Source organism: Callithrix jacchus, chromosome 9, assembly GCF_049354715.1.
Source record: "Callithrix jacchus isolate 240 chromosome 9, calJac240_pri, whole genome shotgun sequence".
Classification (NCBI taxonomy): Eukaryota; Metazoa; Chordata; class Mammalia; order Primates; family Cebidae; genus Callithrix; species Callithrix jacchus.
The window spans coordinates 71,765,194-71,780,463 of record NC_133510.1 but is presented as its reverse complement, the minus strand read 5'-3'; the positions used below and the strand labels follow the sequence as shown (position 1 = coordinate 71,780,463).

At 36.9% G+C, this 15,270-nt stretch overlaps 1 protein-coding gene across 4 annotated transcripts in view; it reads right to left on the bottom strand.

Moving 5' to 3' along the window:
* Window positions 1-8,912: 8,912 nt before the first annotated feature.
* Window positions 8,913-15,270, bottom strand: part of CPSF6 (cleavage and polyadenylation specific factor 6) — a 33,978-nt gene continuing 27,620 nt past the window's right edge. For all 4 annotated transcript variants that reach the window (XM_009004183.4, XM_009004184.4, XM_009004185.4 and 1 more), the window contains one exon: window positions 8,913-13,770. The gene's annotated coding sequence lies outside the window, so the exon portion shown is untranslated. The remainder of the gene's footprint in view (window positions 13,771-15,270) is intronic.

Sequence of the window (15,270 nt, the reverse complement as noted above, 5' to 3'; positions counted from 1 at the left end):
AAATGACTCTCATTGTGTGCACTGAGTAAACTTAGAAACATTTTCAGTATAAGAATGGAAATAAAAACGGTTTGATTAGCTGACTCCACCATAATAGAAAATTATTAGGTTAATTCTGGTTTGATAGATTAGAAAAGGACTTTCAGATCTTTCTTAGTTTTTAAATCAGATCTTCAGTTCCTGGGTCTGCCCTTTACTGGTTGTATTACTTGGGGCCTAAACGCATGTACTGAACTGTTTCCTCAATGATTAAAATGGAATTATCAAATCATGATTTACTGATTCATTTCTTACCTACGCCAATCCCTAGAAGGCAGCATACTACCAACATTTAAAAACACTTCAGCCACTCTAACACTCACAAAACATTTAAAAATAAGAGACCAATTTTCACCACTAAAATAGATTTTTAAAGCACCAAGTATTGAAAAGAATGTGGAGACAGTTTCACATACAGCTGGGGTAAATCTGGAGCAATTTAATGTGTCAAAAAACTCAAATATTCATACTCTGAATTAAGCACTCCAAGAAATTCATTCTTGGAAAACAGGTATTTGCACTAAGATTTACTTGTAAGGAAATTCATTGCAGCATCCTTTATAATAATACTCAAAAACCTAGTGAAATAACCTGAACATCCAGTGGCAAGAACTCGTTAAAACTATGTTACAAGTTGAAATACCAGGCAGCCATTAAAAGTAGTTTAAAGGCACAATTTGTCGATCTTTAATGTGCATACAAATCACTGGGGATCTTGTTCAAATGTAGATTATTTCACATGGTACATTCTACACTTGTTACCAGGTCCCAAGACCAGGTATCCATGTAGACAATACTTTCTACATGTTGCTATCCATGTAGACAATACTTTCAGGAGGAAACTTAAAAATGTCCATACTCTAATAAAAGTCCTCAGCTGGCCCCATAACCTAACTATACATTCTCTCTGTAAAACTGACTTATTTATTCACACAAAATACGTCATATCCAAGAATTCATGGTACTAGTAATGTTGAGTCAGCTATTTTATTTCTAAACTATGTCAATGGTACTTTTGCCTGTGATCTCATCACAATATTATGTAACCAATGAAATAATGAGTGCAAAAGAGAATTGGTTTAATGAAAACCAAGTTTACTTTGGTTTGTTATTTTTCTTTTTGAGACAGGGTGTCTCACTGTCACCCAACCTGGAGTGCAGTGGGGCAATCTCCAGTCGCTACAGCCTTGACCCAGACTCAGGTGATCCTCCCACATCAGTCTCCCAAGTAGTTGGGACCACAAGCCCGTGCCATCACACCCAGCTAAATTTTGTATTTTTGTAGAGATGGGGCTTTATCATGTTACCTGGCTAGAATTCCTGAACTCAAATGATCCACCTGCCTTGGCCTCCCAAAGTGCTGGGATTTACAGGCATGAGCCACTGTGCCTAGCAAGTACTTTGACTCAATAAAAAAAGAATAGCTTTAAAAACTGCCACTGATAACCACTTGTCCCCATTAGGATAACTACTATCTGATGAAAAGCACAAGTATTGCTGAGAATGTACAGAAATTACAATCTTCCTGCATTGCTGGTGAGAATGTAAAATGGTGCAGTAGCTATGGGAAAGTTTCATGATTCCCCAAAATGTTAAGCACAGAATTGCCATCACCCAGCAATCCCATTCCTATATACCCAGAATGGAAAACAGGGACTTAAAGATAGTTGTACACCCATGTTCATAGCAGCATTATGCACAATACTCAAAAGGTGCAAACTAACTGTTCACTGACAGATGGATAAACATGTGACATATATGTACCTATGTGACATTCAGCCATATAAAGAATTTGACACATGCTGCAACATGAATTTTAAAAACATGCTAAGTGAAATAAACCAGACCCAAACCACAAATATTGTGATTCTATTTACATGATGTACCCAGAACAGGCAAATGCAGACACAGAAGTACAATAGAGATTATCAGGGGCTGGGGCCAGGGTGGGAATGGGGAGTTGTAGGAATTCACTCAAGGCAGGAGCAAAAATATTAGTAGTTTAAAAAAAAGTTATAAAGCAGTTCTTGGTGAAAGGCAGCCTAAATCCCCTTTACACTGGTTTATAAGTAAAGCAAATAGCTAAAGTATGTAAGAAAGTTTACCTAACTTGTTTACTCATGTAGTCTTAAAACTAAACTTTAAGCCAAATGGTCCTCTCAGGAGGAAGTCAACCAATATATTACCCTCTAACAGTGTTTGCTTTAGGCATCAAAACCTGTCCTTTAATCAACCTCTAGCAGTGTTAACTCAAGCCTTTGTCAATTAAACTCTAATAAACAAATGCAAGTCTCACTAGCTAAAAAAAGCTGGCAGCTGCTATCTCTTTACAGCACTCTCCAAGGAGTCTATAAGCCATCCAGTCACACTCAGCCAAACTGGCAAAGCATATCTGTGTGTCAGTGTACTTTATTCATACGTCGCTACATTGAAGTCTGCAAAACAACCTCCTGCAAGTAGTAACCCCAATAATAGCACCCAACATGGGGCAACCCTGCCAGGGAGTTAATGTTTAAAGGGAAGAGTTTGTTTGGAATGACGAAAAAGTTCTGGAAATGGATAGTGGTGATTGCAAAACACTGTGAATGTATTTAATGCCACTGAATTGCATGCTTAAAAATGGTTACAATGCCAACTTCCATGTTTTACAATTTTTTAAATGCTGACATAGCTCTTGCAATAGTTGCTAACAAGACAGTGAGGCAGAACTGTAATTCAAAATCATTCATTCAAATATTAACATTTGCATGCCACATACTGATGCAGACACTTGGGATTTAACAGAAAATAAGATCCTTGCTTTCATGGGGATTTACATTTGAGTGAACAAGCATAATATAAACTGTTAGGTCATAAATGCATGGGAAGAGTAAATAATAAAGCAGAGTTAAGGGAGGTAGCAGTTTCCATTCAATAGAATGGTTAAAACAAACCTCATTAAGATTCTTCTGAGGCAGGCATCTCCAGCATTCCAGGAAGAAATGGCCCACACAAAGGCTCACATGCAAGATAATATGTGGCCTGTTTGAAAAACAAGGCAAGAGTGGCTAGAATGGAGTATGTGGAAAGGTATTGGTGGATCTGGTCAGAGGTAAGAGAGGCCAAACTGGTCAGGTGTGGCAGCTCACACCTGTAATCCCAACACTTTGGGAGGCTGAGGCAGGAGGTGCTCAAGTCCAGAAGTTTGAGTCCAGCCTTGGCAACATGGCAAAAAGCCCATCTCTACAAAATAGAGAAAAATTAGCCAGGTGTGGTGGTGCACACCTGTAGTCCCAGATACTCAGGATAAGATGGGAGAATTGCTTGAGACCAGGAGGTGGAGGTTGCAGTGAACTGAGATCATACTACGACACTCCAGTGAGGCTGAGAAAGATCCCGTCTTAAAAAAAAAAAAAAAATAGAGCAGAGGGAGCAAATCATGGAGAGACTTTTGTCAGGACTGCAGCTTTACATTGATAGAAATTAAGAGCTGGCTGGGTGAGGTGACTCAAAGCTGTAATCCTGGCATTCTGGGAAGTTGAAGTGTGAGGATTGCTTGAACCCAGGAGTTCAAGAATGCAGTAAGCGTTACAGTAACACCACTGCACTCAAACCTGGGTGACAGATCCAACTCTTAAAGAAATGGGGAACCACTGCAGGATTTTAAAGAAACAATATAGACTGACAGCTATGCTGACAACGGACTGTGTAAAGTGGCAAAGGCAGAGAGCAATCCCAGGAGTAGTAAGAGATCCTAGTTATTTTCTGATGGTAGAGACAATTTCCCTGTAGTTGAAGGGTGTGAGGAGACAAGAGTGATCTGTTTTGGGCCTACACAAATGACAGTATTTATATTTGTTGTTGGGTAAGACTGTGGGTTGAGCAGGTAGGTAGTAGGGGAAAGGAGGGGGAGAAATAGCCCATTTGAATTGGAAATATAAATGTGAAAACTGACAGCATATAAAACTATAGCCACGAGACTGGATAAGAGAACCAAGTGTAGAGACAAGTACCCCGGAAGTGCCCTCAAAATTAAAAGGTTAGGGGAGAAACAGCAAACTAAGAATAAATGTTAACTTTGCCTCCCTGGCTTTACCCTTTGCTATTAACTGATCAAGTAACTAGTCTTGGCCAAATCTAATAAAGGCATATTCTGTTCTTGATGTGTGTGTAAGTCGAAGAAACAATTGGTAGAAGATCAATTACTCCAGATAAATTACTGCCCAGGTATGCATAATAGAGATAAGGAGTTGGGCCATTCGTCTTTTACTGTTCACTCACAGTAAGATGTTTAGTAAGTCAAGGAAAACATAAAATTGATGGCTAAAGAAGTTTATAGGTAGATAGTCTCTCAGTGTGCACACACATACATAGCATGTGCTGTTTACAAGTAATGTAAAATATAAAACCTCAAGTTTACACTCTTGGGAGTAGAATGTGCTGCTAATATCCTTGGATAGAATTGTGAGCTGTATAAAAGACTTCATCAAACAAGTGTTTACAATAGATAACCTAAGATATACTATTGTGAAAAGGCCGCCCTCACTAAAATCCTTTATAACGGTTAGCTCGTTTTTACATTCTACAAATCACGACTGTATATTCCTAGTATAGGTTAGATGCCTAGGAAGATTCTTGCATTCTGTGTTAAGACAAGGTAATTTCCCCGGCAATTGAGGAAAGCTGAAGAGGTCATGACGTAAAATGATAACCTATTTCAGGGGAAATAAAGAGCTAAAGTGGTACACTGGACTGAAGTTTCTATACTGTACTGGGGAGGGGTCCAATTTCTAGACTCAGTGCCAACATTTTCCACCCATTATACCCACCAACCTAATCTCCTATCAAATAGGAGAGCAGAATCTGTAGTATTTATACGAGACAAGATACCACACTAAAATTCTATGGCCTATCTTACACAAAAGTATCTAACACAGTATCTTGTACAGTAGTACTCAACATTTGTGTAAATGGATTTTTGATAGTATGTTCCTAAATGGTTAGTTTGGGTATCAGTAAAGCATAAAATCTTTTTTTTTTTTGAGACGGAGTTTCGCTCTTGTTACCCAGGCTGGAGTGCAATGGCGCGATCTCGGCTCACTGCAACCTCCACCTCCTGGGATCAGGCAATTCTCCTGCCTCAGCCTCCCAAGTAGCTGGGATTACAGGCACACGCCACCATGCCCAGCTAAGTTTTTGTCTTTTTAGTAGAGACGGGGTTTCACCATGTTGACCAGGATGGTCTCGATCTCTTGACCTCGTGATCCACCCGCCTCGGCCTCCCAAAGTGCTGGGATTACAGGCGAGAGCCACCGCGCCCGGCCAAGCATAAAATCTTATGGTGGTGGTAGCTTAGCATCATGACATTCAGTAAACAACAAAATAGGAATCACAAAATCATCCTAACCTTTACTCACTATTCTGCTAGTCATAACCTCTCAAGAGTCCACTGCCTCCCTTTTGAAAGCAGAACACTGGCCAGGCGTGGTGGCTCACGCCTATAATCCCAACACTTTCAGAGGCCAAGGCAGGAGGACTGCTTGAGCCCAAGAGTTTGAGACCAGCCTGGGCAGTATGGCAAAACCCATGCCTACCAAAAAATATAAAAAAGTTAGCCAGGCATGGTGGCATGCAACTATGATCCCAGCTACTCAGGAGGCTGAGGTGGGAAGATTGCTGGAGCCCAGGAAAGGCAGCAGTGAGCCATGATCACACCACTGCACCCCAGCCTGAGTGACAGCGAGATCTTGTCTCAAAAAAAAAAACAAAAAACTATCTCAAGCGTCTTATAGGATAATTAAAAAATAAAGCAATAGGTACAAAAACCATTTTTAAAAATGTTGATGATTGACTAGGCACAGTGGCTCATGCCTATAACCCCAGCACTCTGGGAGGTCACGGTGGATGGATCACTTGAGGTCAGGAGTTCCATACTAGCCTGGCCAACATGGTGAAAACCCGTCTCTATTAAAAATACAAAAAAAGTAGCTAAGCATGGTGGCTCACACCTATAGTCTCAGCTACTCGGGAGGCTGAGGCTTGAGAATCACTTGAACCTGGGAGACAGAGGTTGCAGTGAGCCAAGATCACGCCACTGCATTACAGCTTGGGTGACAAAGGAAGACTGTCTCAAAAAATGAAATGTTAATAGCAATCCCCTAAAAAACATAAGGACAGCATAGGAGATTGTGTTCTTCAGCTGGGTTGACAACTGTTAAACTGAAAACTGATGAAGACAATTACTGCCTTCTCCATCCCATAACTTGATCCATCTACCCTCTTCCAGGGAACGTTAACTAGGTGGACTGCCACCATAATGGGAGCCTAATCTTAGATAGACTCACCAAATCCTGATAATCTACAGATCAACACTGTCACTTCTAAACTAAGCTAGGCCCACACCACAATGCCCTGAATTTCTATTTCAAAGAAAACTTAAGTTACTAACTATGACATCGTAAAGTTTCTACCACGAATCTACAGCCCACAAACTTCTATTTTTATCTACTCTTATCGTCTCTCCCGACGGGAAGGGGTGTTTCACTTTTATCTATTCTTATCAATTTTATCTGCAGCCAAACAGCTTTTTGAAATGCTGACTGTGACACTTCACACAATTCAATGATTCCACGACTCAAAGGACAATCTTTAATGTGACCTACGAGCTCTGGAGGGCCTAGCCTTGCCAACTGCTTGAGCTCCACATAGACTACGTTCGTCACTCCCTGCTTCAGCCAAACTGGCATTCTTTCAGTTCCTACTAGCATACTCCTCTTGCCAAAATGTTTTGCAAGTCTCTGCCTAAGATACTTCCCTTTTCCCTTCACCAAGTAATTTTTTTTTCCTACAGATCTCAGTATATTAAAGTCGTAAATTTTATTTTATATATTTATATAAATATAACATATTTTATATAAAATATAATTTTTAAATATTTTTATTTAAAATTCACATTAAATTGTATTTATTATTTTTGTCCGAGAAGGAAGTTCTGCTTTTATTGCATTGAAGACTTTTCCAGAAGCCTGGTGGACCCACACCTCCCTCCCTCCAGCTCCAAAGGCAGTGCCAGCCTCTGCTGTGTCCCCCACTTTGAAGTCGGTCTCCCCTCCTGCAGGGCCCATTGAGGAGGGGTGGGTGTGGTGCGGGGGGCCCAGAGGGGAGGCCCTGGGGGCAGAGGGAGGTCACTCCTGTTTAGACTGGAGACCAGGGAGGGCCCAGCCACATCTCCCAACACGACTCTGAGCCAGAGGCTGGGGTATAGCAGGGGCTCAGCTGTCAGCCCTGGGGTGTGGTTTCTCCCTGGAGGGCAGGTGCGACCCCTGGAGAGCGGCTCTCAGAGCCCTGAGGTTCCAGGGGAAAGAAACAAGTGAGACCACGAGAGAAAAAAGAATCCACAGTTTCTACAATAAGCCCCGCCCTCCCCGAGCACCCTGGTCAGCTGGGGACCGCCTCAGCCTTCACCCTTTTTGGGGGTCTGTGGAGTGCAGGGCTGGCGGGCCGCTCCCGTTTGGGGCTGTCGGGCTCTGAGCCGCGGTGCTGGGCACAGAGCTCCTGCTTGGGTCTGGCGGGGACAGAGCTGTTGATCCGGGTGGGGGATTCCTCCTTGGGCTCCAGTTTGGGGGCAGGCGGGCGGGGCTGGGGCACCAAGTGTTTCTATAAAATATAGATTTTTTTGAAAAGCAAAGTATGTATATTATCTGGAACTCACAATGGCTGATCAGAACTGATGTGCCATATGAAAATCCAAGAACCGTTAATGAATTACAAAAGGGAGAACAAAACCAAGAACAGCACTGGAAATCATTTCAAATAATTACTGTTTCATGGTAATCGCTCTTAAAACTAGGAAGACTGAGAAAAATCTGTCCATAAATTTTGTTAAAAAAAAAAAAAAGCTGATCTCTTTCACTAATCAGGTCTTGAACTGACTCATATGTAGTATGCCATCTGGCCAAAAAATATTTCTAATGGGCCAGGTGCGGTGGCTCACGCCTGTAATCCCAGTACTTTGGAAGGCTATGGCAGGCAGACCACCTGAAGTCAGCAGTCTGAGGCCAGCCCAGCATGGTGAAACCGTCTCTACTAAAAATAAAAACTTCACCAGGTGCGGTGGCACACGTCTGTGGTACCAGCTACTTGGGAGGCTGAAGCAGGAGACTTGTTTGAACCCACGGGGTGGAGGTTGCAGTGCTGAGATTGCAACACTGCACTCCAGCCTGGGCGACAAAGTTAGACTCCGTTTAAAAAAAAGAAAAAGTCCTAATGATCTTCTCTTAAAAGCTAAATGCCCTCACAGTGCAGGGAAGAGTCTCAACTAATTCAACACAAATGGGAATTAATGGAAACATATAACAAAGAGTAATAGGAAATCTAACAAAAACCTGAACCACAATTTTAGTAGAGGCATGGAAAGGGGTCCCAGTGATGGTAATACTATTTCTCATGTTATATCAGTTGTTTAGAACTGTCACCTTTAACATACTCTGAAGCTTGCAGGTAAGAAATCTGAGGCATGATATTAATATCCTGGGCACAGAAATATTTATTGAAATCACAAATCTATTACTGTTTCAAAAGTATCCTATACTGTTTCCAAGCTACCTAGTAAAATATTTTTGCTGCAAACATTTTTACTTGATTAAAATCTAGTGAGGTTAATGATTATCTAAAACTAGACAAATGCTTTCTGAATCTTCGATTTACAAACAATTGTAACAGCCTAGAAATCTGCCAGGCCTCTTAATCCTAATTTTAGCCTGAGTATCAGCTGCTTTAAAGAGCATCAAAATATCAATGCACAAGACATTGTACTGCCAATATATATTAACTATTTAAAACCATACACAATGGTTACCAAATTACAAATCAAACAAAAAGGACAAACTGCAAAGTCTTATCAAAAGTGTTTTATTTTCAATACAAGATAAATACCATGCTTGTTACTAGTGCAGTTTAAGACCAACAATGGCCATATAGCAAACTGCCAAACAGTCACCTAAATGCTAAAGAAAGGAAAGACAAAGTAAACATTAAACACAAAATTGCAATTACAAACATTTTAATAAAATGGAATGAGCATTTTTAAAGAAGCTAGTATGAAGTCTAATTCTTGTGGACAGCAAAAAAACAAAACAAAAGTCTATTTGATCAATTATCACCTTACCTTTTTGCACAGAAATCTTATTGTGAAGTCACCATAGAGTCAATAGCTAAAATTTTAAGACTTTCTTTGGCCTTCTGATATTAACAAATTATTTACAAACTGTGATCAGTAATTCATGGATATTGGTAATATGATACAATTTTTTTTTGTTAAGGGCTTTTCATTAAAAATTGTAAAATAACTTTGTAAGGCTGTACAGGGCTGTAAACTACTTTACTAATAAACCATGGGATGCAGAGGAAGGAATAGACCTTTTTTTTTTTTTAAGGCTAAAGTCATCAATAGTATAGATGCATTCCTTAAAATACATTGTGATTTATACCCAAAGGATCCTTTCCCATTAAATACCACCTGAGTACTACAATTTTCAAAGTAAAAAAATAAACATGAATTCACCATAATATTTTAAAATAATTTAACTTACAGAATGCTGAGAAGTGTTATGCAGTAACAATGCAACAAAAAGAACACACTTTCGAAATGAAACGTTTTTGCTAAATGCAGGCTCTGTCCAATTATGAAATTAATGTAAAACATTTACACCCATGGCAGAGTTTTACTATACTCCCACATGAAAAAACTCTTGGTAGTATTTACTATGCAAAGTTACCGCTTCAAGATTTGTGTGACTTCAATTAAATTCAACCTAATATTTAAAAGACTCCCATTACAATATGTTAATTAATATAGCAGGAAGTCTTTAAAGACACTAAACTCTGTCTATATATAATCAAGTATTTATACATCCCATACAAAAACCATAGTAGCTGCATACTCAGTGAATGCCAACCTGAAATTTTAAAAAAAAGTTGGTTAAGATAAACCTAAATCATTCTGAACAGTGTTGCCTGAATGTTTAGAATATTCACAAAAATTCATCTTGCTTCTTTCTAATGCCAAGAAAGAAGAGTATAAGAACTTCCTCCCAGAAGCCTAGACATTTTAATATTTTCTATTTCAGCTTACAATGAAACTTTAATCCCAACTATTGATTTCTCTAAACCAAAAATCTCACATTACGAACACAAGGAATGCCATATGTAAGGCCACATCTTAATAAATTTATAATTTTTGGTTGAATAGTGAAAAAAAATAAGTCTAAGGCTTCTAAGAGTCAAGTTGCTAAAAAAGAAAAAATACACCAGTGTTTAAACTGAAGGTTAAGTTTAAAAAAAAAAAACAAAGCACACACACACACACACAGTAAGAACAGAAAAATAGAATGCTTTGCTACAAAAATCCCACTAATATATTTTAGCACAAAAATGTCTAATATACACAGTGGATAAGCGTGCATTTAAGTACATACAACTGGGGGAAACATTTACAGAGGGCTATGGGATGCAAGTGAACTTAATGAGTAAAATTTAAAAACCAGTTGTTATCTGTAAAACAGTGAGAATCTCAATACTGTATTCTCAGTAAAGAATTAGAACTTCCTCTTAAAAGAACTTAAGCTGAAGCTTAAAACACAAAATTGGAGCCACTTTAGAAAATACAGAAAATGAAATGATCATTCAGGTATGAAAACCAAAATGCTGAGAGCACTCCAACATAAAAGTCTTGTAATAGCATCTCATTGTATAAAACAGTATGTATTTAGATTGGCACATTTAAATACATAAGGGAAAGAGAAAGTCTTTACCCTTTGAACAATTTTCCCCTTTCACTATAAAATATTATACAACATACATTAAAACCTCCATGTTTAATAACTGACCTGAAACTAGTAAAAAATAAAGCAATATTCTCCACAGGAGAATTAAATGAAAATAGTATCTTAAGCTACAAGTTATCTGTATATTCCAAATTGTCGTTAACTGCTTAAGAACATTCTAGGTAAAAGGACCATTAAATGGGCTAAACTATGATCAAAAGCCACTGCACCTTACTCCAAACGTTGTGAAAACTGACAAAATAAAATACGCATCTGCAAATTTACACTGGAATATGCTTTCCACAACATAGTTTCTTTAACCAAAAGCAGCACTTTCAATCCAAAGTGTTGCTTGAGAAGCAGTACCATTCAGGTACTCTATCACTCATCTGCAACTTTACTACAGGCTGAAAGGAATGTGACTGTGTAGCACTAATAAATGCTATCTTTTAAAAATTGAACTTGTGTTCATATCCACTACAGTTATTGACTAAGGAAAAAGTAAAATGGTCTCTGAGACACTTTTTTTGGTGTCTATGCAAGGATTTCTCTCTTTGGATTGTTTTTACACATTAAAAAAAAAAAAAAAAAAAAAGGAAGTTTTTTCAAATAACATCCGCCCATAAACAACTGAAGTGGGTATGAAGAACAAAACAAGGCTTGCAATTTTCACCTTTACTGCTATACATTCATGTGTTATCAGGTAGAGAATGACTTTGCAAAATTACTTGGTCAAACCAAGAAGTTATTTCCTTCTGACAACACTTAAACATCATGGTTTAGCAGCAAACAATTCTAGTACACTCACATTGTCTGCAACAAAAGTCATGTAATGAGATCAGCCAAGCAGGGAGAAGAGTGATACAGAAGGAACAATTAAAATGTTGCACTGATAAAAAATGAAAAGGTAAATAAAGGATTTCATTAGTATAAAATTTCCAGTTTCATTTCAAGTGCAGTTAGATTTTTCTGATTCCATTTTTAAATTGTTCAAAGAAAATTTTATTCTCATAGACATTTTACTTACCTTTTAACCTATTAACTAATTTCTCTTGTAATATTTATATGTCCACACTTCTTCACATTAGAGCATTGTAGTTAAAATATTAAGCCAAGAAACGACAAAAACTAACTATATACAGAAAACATGAAAATTTTGATACAAATCTAAAATAATGTTAAGCAACTGCATTTTCAACAAAACGCTTAAAAAAATCATTTCTGGAAGCAAACAGTTCTGATAAACATCAATGATCCCATGCACAGATATTTCAAACACAAAATATTTTAAAATAAAACTGGCAGTGATATGGGTAACTCAAAACAGCTAATTGTGTTGGAAGTGGTTTGATAGCAGACAAGATAAAACTGAAGCACAGCAGTGGAAATTTCTGGAGGGTTTCTACAGCTGCACATAACATTGTATCTGGGGTATTTTAATACTTTAAGCATTGTCCTAGAATTTGGGTACACTTTAACAACCAATATCTATTAACAGAAGATCTCTCAAAGAAAATCAGATCTTAAAATATTAACTTGCTCAAGAATTTTAACTCAAATTTCTGAAGTAGTGATTCCAAATTACATTCCCATAAAAACACCTAATCAAGTTGACACTCTGCCTCCGCCAATTTTGCAACCAAGAACACATACTAGCCAGGTGCTTTTAAAGAGGGCCTATATGTAAGGCAGGTTTGAAAAAAAATCTTCGATTAACTAAGTTAACTACATAGCATGAATCAATAGGTTGCATGAATATACACAAAATTCCTTAAACTGTGCAGACACAGTATACCTGTCATTTCCCATTACAAATACTGGAGAATACAACCTAATGTTAAAGAACATCACATTAACATTTTTCTTCAAAATTTTGTACCAATTGGAAAATAAAACTAAGCCTCTCTTTACTCACATTTATCTGCTGCAGGGCTGTATTTACACTGCCTATGGCTTAAAAAATAAACCATAAGGACACTCAGGAGAAAAAAAATAATTGCAGCATCAAATCAGAATCATCAAAATTTCCTCAATGTTAGCGGTTCACAATTAAGTGTTTCAGTACATCTGTGTTGTAATTAATCTACATTACAAATCAAATATGTACGGGTTTTTACCTAAATCTTTAAAAACCTCCATTTTTTGACCCCTTACACACTGACTGGATTGCTATGTCTGTCAAATTTCATTTTTTTTCAAGTTTACATACCATTCAGCAAAGTCACAAGCTAGGTAAAAACAGCTAGAAAAGCAGAATATAGAAATAGTAAATAACCATGTAATCACCTATTCTAATATCAAAATCAAGGGCAAAAGACACTTAATTACTGTGTTTAATTCACTGAACACAAGATTAGATTGATGCATATCCAAAAACGCTATTGCAATGCTTTAAAGGACAGTAAAAATGTCATAGTAACATTATCTTTAGGTATTGCTGAACACAAGACTTTCCCTGAGGTGTAAACATCAAATAACTTGAACAGCTTTACACATCAGCCCCATTGAACAGTTTATTACAACACTACATCTATTGTAATCAAAGTGGTGCTGTTTACAGACATTATCATATGAACATTTTTAACAAGAACAAACTACTATAAAAACAAGCATTTACTTGACTTTTTTTTTTCCAATTGCTTGCACATTATAATGGCCAAATGTATATAACCAGTAATAAAGTTGCAAAAGCTATAACTTTTTAAATCACACAGGTTTCCTTCAAATAAAACAGTTAAGCAACATAAAAAATAAAAGTAGAGCTACTGGTTACCATTTATGCAGATTTGCTTTATTCAGATCTATTCCTGTTCATTTTATCCATGAATCCTTACAGGTTCAGTTCAATCACAAGAAGCAAACTGCTGGACAAGCGTCATTTTCCCCCATGAAGACTGTTTTGTCTTGGAAGGTGATCCTCTTCCTTCAGCTGTAATGTGTCAAAATTTGTGATGTAGATTTTGCTATTCCCCAAAATACACAGAAAAATGCTGGCTTAACTATACATATACAAGTCGTGCATCTACTTCACTGTTATGTATTCTAACACAAAATAAGAATTAACTGAAACAGTAGCTGCCTTTGTGGTGGCGAAATGTTCCAATTTATCTGATGATTAAACTAAGACATTCTGATTTCGTTCTTCTTAGATAATACTGTCTTATACATTTGATGACCAAAGCAGAAATGAAAATATAGCAGCTACTGTTTCTGTGATGATGGAAACATTCGTAAGTCATTTTCTAAAATATGCAAACTACAAAAATAAACAGAAAATGCTTGGATGATTTTAATGTAAATATCTTTCATTCACCCACATATCAAGTCTATAAACTCATTTAACAATTAAATGCTGAACTAAATATAAAATGCAAAATTATTTTACAAATTAATTGTATTTATTTGACAGCATACAGGAACTTATGCAATTATCATAAATCAAATGGTGTTCCATGTTACAAAATTTATAAATAAGATTTAGAGAGTATGCACATTTAAATCAATGACATTCACGTACATATCTTTAGACGTAATACAAATTTAACACATTTACTTTACTTTTCCCTATTCCACCTATGTAGGAATACCTAACGTAGTATTATAAACTAACCAAAAACAAGCTAAGTGGGACTCTACAATGTAAAGTTCATTTAAAACTCACATAAAAGAAAAAAAAATAAAGTTGATAAACGAAAATTTCAAGCATACATATATATGCAAACTTCAGATAGAGAGGTTCACAAGAAACATTCAATTAACTTGGATATAAGTAATCACTGAAACTCCAGGTAATTTAAGTATAAATTACAAGAAACCACTTCAATAATAAAGTGATTTAAGAGTCAAGAGGGCACAAATTTCTTTAAAAAATTTTTTTCTGTTTGAACATGTTAATAGGGCACAATGTTTAGTGATATTCTGCCATAAAATAACTGAAAAATACTTTTTGCTCTACAATTGAGTTATTTCTGCCACTGCTATCAATTTTTCTTTTGTCTTTGCCTCCTCAACTAGGTTGTAAGTATCTTAAGAGCACGAGTACATATATGCATTCACATTACCTAGCAGTAGTAACTTAACATTTAAAAATTGCAAAAGAAAAAAAATAGATGTTACAATTGGGACTTTTTCTTTTATATATGTAATTTCTATATGCCTGTTATTTTTCAGGTAACTTCAGCCATTGCTAATGTTATCTTTCATTGCATCTTCATCTTATGTTGATGCTATTTAGCGAAAGTATCTAATAGAAAAAAATCTAAAATGGCAGCTTTCAAATGTTTTATTGTCTGTAATGCACTTTTAAAAAACTGGTTTATGTATTAAAGAGAAACAAGGCATACATTCTAATCTGAAATAATAATTACTGGGAAATTAATAAGTCTAACTGCAAAAGAATGCTATCTCCCTAAATTTTCTATTGCACTGG